Below are 7660 nucleotides of genomic sequence, written 5' to 3'. Positions count from 1 at the left end.
ATCTCCATTCTGGGAACAGGCCCTCCATCTAAATTCTTTTTGGCAGCTGGGGAGGAGGTTAAAGTTTCTTCCTGAGCCTTTTGGGCCTTGATTGTTTTTAGCTTGAAATAATCCGCATAACAAAGAGACAGTTTGGGGTGGCAAATTTTGCTTCTCTACAGGTTATTTAAATTATCTATCTCTTATTTTCCTTGTGTGTAACGTGGGGTTTATAACCTCTATGGGGCTGTCCCCAGGATTAAGTTAATTTATGTAAAGGATTTTGTAAATGCCTCCTGATTTTTACTATCATTTATCAAAGACTAAATGCAGAAAACTGCACTTGATAGCATCAAAGAAAAGGGGGAGCAGGAACAAGAAGCTGTTTGTTAATGAAGCTCTTCCAGTGTGCTGCTGGCACAGTGGTGAAAACAAGGAGAAGGCCTTCCTTCCTCCATCCTTCCTGTGCACTTGCTGACCGTGGGAGGACCCTGCCAAGGTTAAATGTCCTTCAGTGAAGGACAGTAGGAGGCCTGGGTGTGTCTGCAGACCTGGCTAATGCGGTGTTCTTCGCAGTGTCGTCCTTGGCCTGGACCACCTCCAGACACCTTTCTAGCTCCAATTCTCCACACTCACCAAGAAGCCTTCTGGGTTTCCTTTGGGTTGCCTGGGATGTCTTAAAATACGATTTGCTCTTGGCTGAGGCTTAACCTCTAGGATCAGCGTTGTGAGGACTTTACATCTTCTGTTGAGTTCATCATTGAGTTCTCTGCCAATTGGTGCTGAGAGACTGAACTTTGGAGCCCTGACAAGTGTTGGTGAATTTCTCATTTTCTCTTCCATCCTAGATGGTCTCTCCCCATGTCTGCCAGGTGTGCGCTTCCTTCTTGTCTCCTGGGTTCCTCACTGGAGTGTTCCACCAGCCTGATCTGAGCCCGAACTACCCACCGTGGTCTCTTCTCCACAATCCATTAAAAGTGTGCATGATGTTTCCTCGAGATCTGATAAGGAATAATAAAGAACCATCCAGCTAAATACAAAGTCCTTTCAGATTTAACATATCTGACTGATAGGAAGCCCATTTCTTCCTGGGGGCTACCTGAACTTTGGAAACCTCTGGCAGACTTATGGGGAAGGGTGAATGCTACAAATCCATATCCTTAGGCTACCCTAGCAGGCCATGGATTACCCAGGGCTTGACACTCATGGAATTGTGGTAACATTTCTGGGAGAGTCTTCTCTGAGTGCAGGTGGTCAGACAGTGGCTGGATTGGAGATTTCTTCCTCTCAGGAAGCACCTGCAGCTCCTCGAGTCTGGAGTGGCCCTGCCTTGGCTAGTGTTACAGGCCCTGTTGCTTTTGGTGTTGCCTCTGTCCTCTGTCACCTGTTTAACACATGGTTAACATGTTTAACGTGATTATTTTCTGATTACCTAGAGCTATATTTCTAGACCTTGGGAACAACCCTCTGATTAATTCAGTCCTCAAACCCGGCTACTTCCATGAAAACGTCTGCCAGCTGAATTCATCTTGTTCCTCCAGGTTTCCATGTGGTAAAAATACGTCTCATTTACATGGGGCTTTGCAATTTAGAAATATATATTTGAATCAAATGTGGTTCAAGTCCACCTTTGTATTTTAGAGGTGAGGAACCTGAGACTTTGAGAGGCTGTGTGATTTACCCAAGTCCATACAGACAGTTAATGGCAAGGTCAGGGCAAAATTCATGTTTCTTATCAATCATAGCCAAAATGCATTGCGCAGGGAAAACGGACTATGTTCTAGGCCTGTAAGTTAGTTCTTACCATTAGATGGAGATCACTGAGGCTTAGGGTGCTTGAGTAACTTGTACCGTTGAAGAGTTAATGGCCTGGAGCTGGGTTCAAGCCTTCAGTGATGGCTGAAGAGCCCGCCATCATATTACCATATTCTGTTGCCTCAGTTTATCTCCTGATACCTGGCACTGTGCTCTTAGCTTTCCTCCAGTCCCCAGCACTCCTCTAAAAGGAAGCAGAGAAGGACATATTAATGCCATTTTATATGTGAGAAAATTGAGGGTCAGAAAACATGACCATCGGAAGAATCTGCAAGTCACCCCAGGTGTCCTCGTAACCAGACTCCAGAGCTCTTGTTATTTCAAGCAAGAGGGATAAGATTCAGCCCTCAAGCATGATAAAGGGCTGAGTCTCTGTATCCAGTGCTAACTGGTCAGGCAACTTTCTGATAGCTGGGGGCCCTGTGTCCTATCCGCAGTTAACGGTCCTGGTGACAAAGCAATCAGCAGAAAGCACTTAGGCATCTGGTTTCTTTCCCCTCACTGACCAGTAAAGAAAGTTCAAATTCATAAATGTCCTTTTTACTGCTTTCCAAATGATGTTGGTGAACCAGCCAGTGGGTAAGAAGTATATTTGTCTTCCTTTAATTTGCTATTTGCAATGTTAGCTTTCACTCTGAACGACCCATTGGCTGTTGTACAAGAAATTTGGAAATGTTATATTTGCCAGTTGAGCTGGACTTGGCTTACACACCCAGCTCAGATTCTATATCAGAGACTCACTACTCTTTATCAGTGTTGACTCTGCTCAGCAGAAGCAAAGGTACATCCCTGCGAGAACTATAGCTCTATGCTGCCATCTACTGGAATTCTAGAGAAATGCTTTCTTTGAGTGTATATTAGAAAATGCTGTAATACAGAATTGTTTAACAGAGAACCAGAAAAACAAAAAGAAAGAAAAAAAATAACAAAAACAGATGTCTATAGTCTGGACAAGTAAGCCTGACAAGTAAGTCATAGTTTTACTAGAGGTTTCATCTCCTGATTCTATAGACACTGCAGAACAAGGGACTTAAATCTTTTTCAAGTCCAGGACACCAAGAATATCAAGCACTTCAAGGGCCCTCGTGTTTTGAGGCTCAAACCTCAGATAACTGAAAACCAAGCTAACTGGAATTTAAATTCTTTAATATTTCTTTTTTAGGTGGAACCAAATCATAAAAAGTTAAAAACAACAGAAATGTTACTTTAAAATCATTGTAAGTCTGTTTCTTCCACTCGGTCTTTAGTTAAACATCAAATTCCCAAGTAAGTGTTCTCTACCTGCCAGCAGAGGAGGGGACCCTGTTGTCCTTTGTCAGTTGCTCACTGCTTTTATAGGTTTGAACACAGCTGTCTGTAATTAAATATTTGTGTAATATTTTGTCAATTCCTTCCCCTCCCCTCAGGCATATTTGTTCCCCATGCCTGGCAGAGAATAGATATTTAATAATTATCTGTTTAATGAATTAATGGGCTTTTGGTATATATATATATATGTCCTGGGGTCAGTATTATTACTCAGCTCCAATCTCACTTAAGTTCCTCATCTGTCTCCACTGACAGTTCAGGTATCTGTGCCAAATCCCCACCTGTGAGTTCAGTTATGTTCTGTGTACTCCTGAAACAAGTACTAAAATGAGAAGTTGATTCTTCCAAGTTCAAAGCATTCCAATAATAAGGGTTGAAATATCAAAAAGGCTTTTGGAGAATCAAATGTCCAGTAAACCAAAGCATCCCATTCCCTGGGGTTTAGTTTTCAGGGTTGTTAAACAGATCCTCTCCACTGTGCTCAATAAAACAGAGTCTCAGCCTCAGTTGACAAGTCAGTGTCAGGTGGCTGTCAGCTTCCAGCAAGAGCAACTTGCATCTTCACTTGTCTACGGTGCCATCCTCCCCTGGGTCCATCATCCATCATGTAGAATCTTTACCATGGGAGGAAGAGATGTTATCTGAAGCAGCATTCAGAGACCCTCTGGAAATCCACAGTGCACCAAAAAGACACATTTTCATGTTAAAACCAGTGCAATTAGCCATCCTTATCAGAGTCAGGTTGCTAACCTGCCAAAAGCTTTATCCTTCCTCTGGAAGACTTGTGTCTTGCTAGTCAGGGCGGCAGGGCCCTCCACTGGGGACATATGCAGGTCTGTTTTAAGGTTGTTGATCAGGCTGAGTCTGTGTGTTGCTTCTCATTCCGCTTCTGAGCGCACGGCCATCGCAGAACTGAAAGTACATTGATTCTTGCAGAGTGTTGTTTACTTCTGCTTCTGAATAGCATGATGTGGACATTCGAAACCTTGTGTACAGCGAGGCCCAGAAAGCTCGTGGCTTTGTTCAAAAGCCTGTTCTGATATTTGTCTGATTTTCTGTTTGATTTTAGGTACTTACTGACGTGAGCTGGTCAGGTGGTTTTGTGATTCTCTGGCAGGAAAAATAAAATGGAGCTACTCTCTAAATAAACTTGGCCACCTGAACAGCCGTCACATTTTGACCCTTGAAGTCCCCTACAGGTAACACACTTGACCCTACTGCGGTTGTGCTATCCTCTGAGTTTCCAGAGCTTAAAGGACACCAGAGAGGTTGACTACATCAAAGGCTAAAGTCAAGAGCAGGTTAGGCTATGATTTTATGAATTTGTGTTGAAGATATTCCCTCAGAGAATAAGAAAACTAAAAATGATGCAGGCAGAGTAGAAGGGTGTTTCATAGTGTTTTTGTTTGCTCACTCACTTTGACTTTTTTTTTAAGGAAGGAAATAATCCCATTTATCCTAAATGTTACAAGACGGCTGCCTAGTAAGTCTCAGTCCACTGGATAGTTGCTTTTCCGCTGCAGTTTAGATGATGGGGGTTTGATCTCATGTTGCTGCCTTCTCTTCCTCCAGGTTAGCAAAAGCTAGTGGTTCCCTCATCAGGACCTCTGCTTTTAGCTTTCATCCCTGAGCTATCTCCAGTCCTGTGCTGATTAAATTTTTTTGTGTCAACTTGACTGGGACACGGGGCGGCCATTATTCTGGGTGTGCCTGGGAGGGTGTTTCTGGATGAGATCAGCATTTGAATTTGTAGACTGAGTAAAGCAGATGGTCCTCCCCGATGTGGGTGGGCCTCAGCCAATCCTTTGGAGGCCTGAATAGAGCAAAAGGCAAAGTAAGGGAGAATTCATTCTCTGCCAGGTTTTGAGTGGGGACATTGGTCTCCTGCTCTCAGACTGGAACGTACACCATCAGCTCTCCTGGTTCTCAGGCCTTTGGGCTTGGACTGGACGTGCACATTGGCTCTCCTGGGTCCTCAGCTTGCAGACAGCAGATCATGGGACTTGTCAGTCTCCTTAGTTCATGAGCCAATTCCTTATAATAAATCTTAATCTCTCACTCTATATATACACACATGTATACACACACAAACAGGCATACATATATTTACAGAATATGCAGAAATGCAGGCGTGATGGTGGGAGCTGCAGCAGCCATCTTGTACTATTACATGAAAGGAACACGTAGAGAAAGGTGTATGTACTTTTACACAAAAGGTGTACATATAGCTACAAGGGAGAAGGGGCCTGCATTCCTGATGATCATGGGGCTGCCATATCAGCCCTGGTCCACCCGCCTGGACTTTTACATGACTGACAAATAAAATAACTTTGAAGGTCAGCCATAATTTTGAGTCTCTCTGCTCTCTGTTACGGCATATATTCAAACTAATACATGTAGAGAATGTTTTTATCAAGGTATTGATTTCTTACCTTACTGGAAATAGACACTAGGGTCTAGGAAGGTAGAATTGTATGAGGGTGAATGGTGCAAGGAAGACTTATATTCAATTCTGGCTCCATCATTTGCTGGATCTGTACAGTTGAGCAGGGTACTGAATCTCTCTGTGCCGCAATTTATCTCATCTGTGAAATGGAGATACAGTAGTACCTAGTTCACAAGGTTTATATTGGATCATATGAGACTATATGAGAAGACTGCTCCACACACAGTAACCATCCAATGGATCTTTGCTATAATTACTAGTTTTCAACTCCTTTTGTACTGGCTATCAAACATGCCTTTATAAATAATTTGGTCTCTTAAGTATAGTGGTGCCCTCTCTGTATAGCCAATTTCCATTTTAAATCAAAAGATTAACATTCTAATATTTAAATAAACCACTTGTTAGTTTGGATAGTGTGAAACAAATAAGCTATAGTATCTCCCGCGAAGATGAGGATCAAGCCACGGACTAGGCGATTTTCTAGTGAATCAACATTATTGTGGATAACAATGATACCAAAAAGATGATAATAATAAAAGTAATAATAATAAGTAAAATTGATTGAGGACTTTTATGTGCCAGACTGTGTACTGTCTTTTTTTTTTTTTTTTTTTTTTGCGGTACACTGGCCTCTCACTGTTGTGGCCTCTCCCGTTACGGAGCACAGGCTCCGGACGCGCATGCTCAGCGGCCATGGCTTACGGGCCCAGCTGCTCCGCGGCACGTGGGATCCTCCCGGACCGGGGCACGAACCCACGTCCCCTGCATCGGCAGGCGGACTCCCAACCACTGCGGCACTAGGGAAGCCCGTGTACTGTCATTTTAAATGTATTAATCTCCTACAATTGTATAACATGGATATTATTATACTCATTTGAAGGATGAGAGAAACCGAGGTCAAGTTAGTCATGTTCTTTGCTCCATAGCCATTAGGGATTAGATGAGGAATCTAAACTCAGTTATTATTATTATTATTTTAAATTCCAAAGCCTATTTATTTGCCATTATTTCACCCTGAACTCTTTGAACTCTTGTGTAAGGAAACATTCGGTCTGTCTACAGGGTTTCCCTTTAATTTATTTGGATAAATATACTAGTTTCACACTTTTATGTTTATTAGAGATTTTTGAGATTGATTCTAGGCTCATTATTTTACACTATTTATTAAGTACACCCTTTTTAAAAAAAATAAGAATGAAAGTACTTTAACTTGGGATTTGAGTAAGATGAAGAGAGTCTTCTTTTTCTTTAAATCTAGTAGGTGACAGGTTGATTGTTTTTTAGGATATTGTAACATATATTTAATAAGACAGGTGATGTCCTCATAGGGAACAGAAACATAAGGAGGGTGGCAAGCTACTTCTAAACTCTGTGTCTCAGTTTCCCCACCTGAAAAAGTAAATTTGGTTGAGCAGATCATCACCAGCTATTCTAATTATATTATTTAAGTGAGACTTCATTCTCTCCTCCGTCTCAGATTTCTACCTTCCTTCTTTCCCTAAATTAGTCATATTAAAATACTTTGCTTAACTTTAATCACCCTGAATGGGCCATCTGCTTCTCTGTTTCATCAAAAAGCAGAATTTGATCATGGCTGCTAGAGAAGAATTTTGCATTATTTATATTATAAGCAAATGAATCTGACATTTATACCACTGTGGCCTTAATTCTCCTAAATCTTGTCTTATATATGAAATGTGCATGATATGTAGGATCTTAGAAAGCTCTTAAGAAGGTTTCCACAGTTGAACAAATCTCTTTGATCTTCTCGGGACTTGAAAGCTTCAACTGTAGAATACATGAATATTTTTGAAGTTCTCTAAATTACAGGTAATTCAAATCAAGTCTCAGGATTTTAATATGATTAATGAGTGATGTGTATATCAGGTAGATGTCATTTAACTGTTGCTGTAGTACACTGAATCTACCAGATTAATCCTGAGAATATTTAGTTATTATACAGGATTACAAAAAGACTCTCCTTGTAGAATCAACTGTAGAAAATATGATACATGTAAATTTATGTTTAGACAATTTGATGTCATTTGAAAAATGATTGATTCTTTTGTAATGCAGTCATTTAAATAATTCACATAACTTCATATGATAAGT

Source organism: Delphinapterus leucas, chromosome 8 (genome assembly GCF_059928025.1).
Source record: "Delphinapterus leucas isolate spDelLeu-1000000601 "Yukka" chromosome 8, BTC_Dleu_Yukka2, whole genome shotgun sequence".
Taxonomy (NCBI): domain Eukaryota; kingdom Metazoa; phylum Chordata; class Mammalia; order Artiodactyla; family Monodontidae; genus Delphinapterus; species Delphinapterus leucas.
This window is presented reverse-complemented; position numbering follows the sequence as displayed.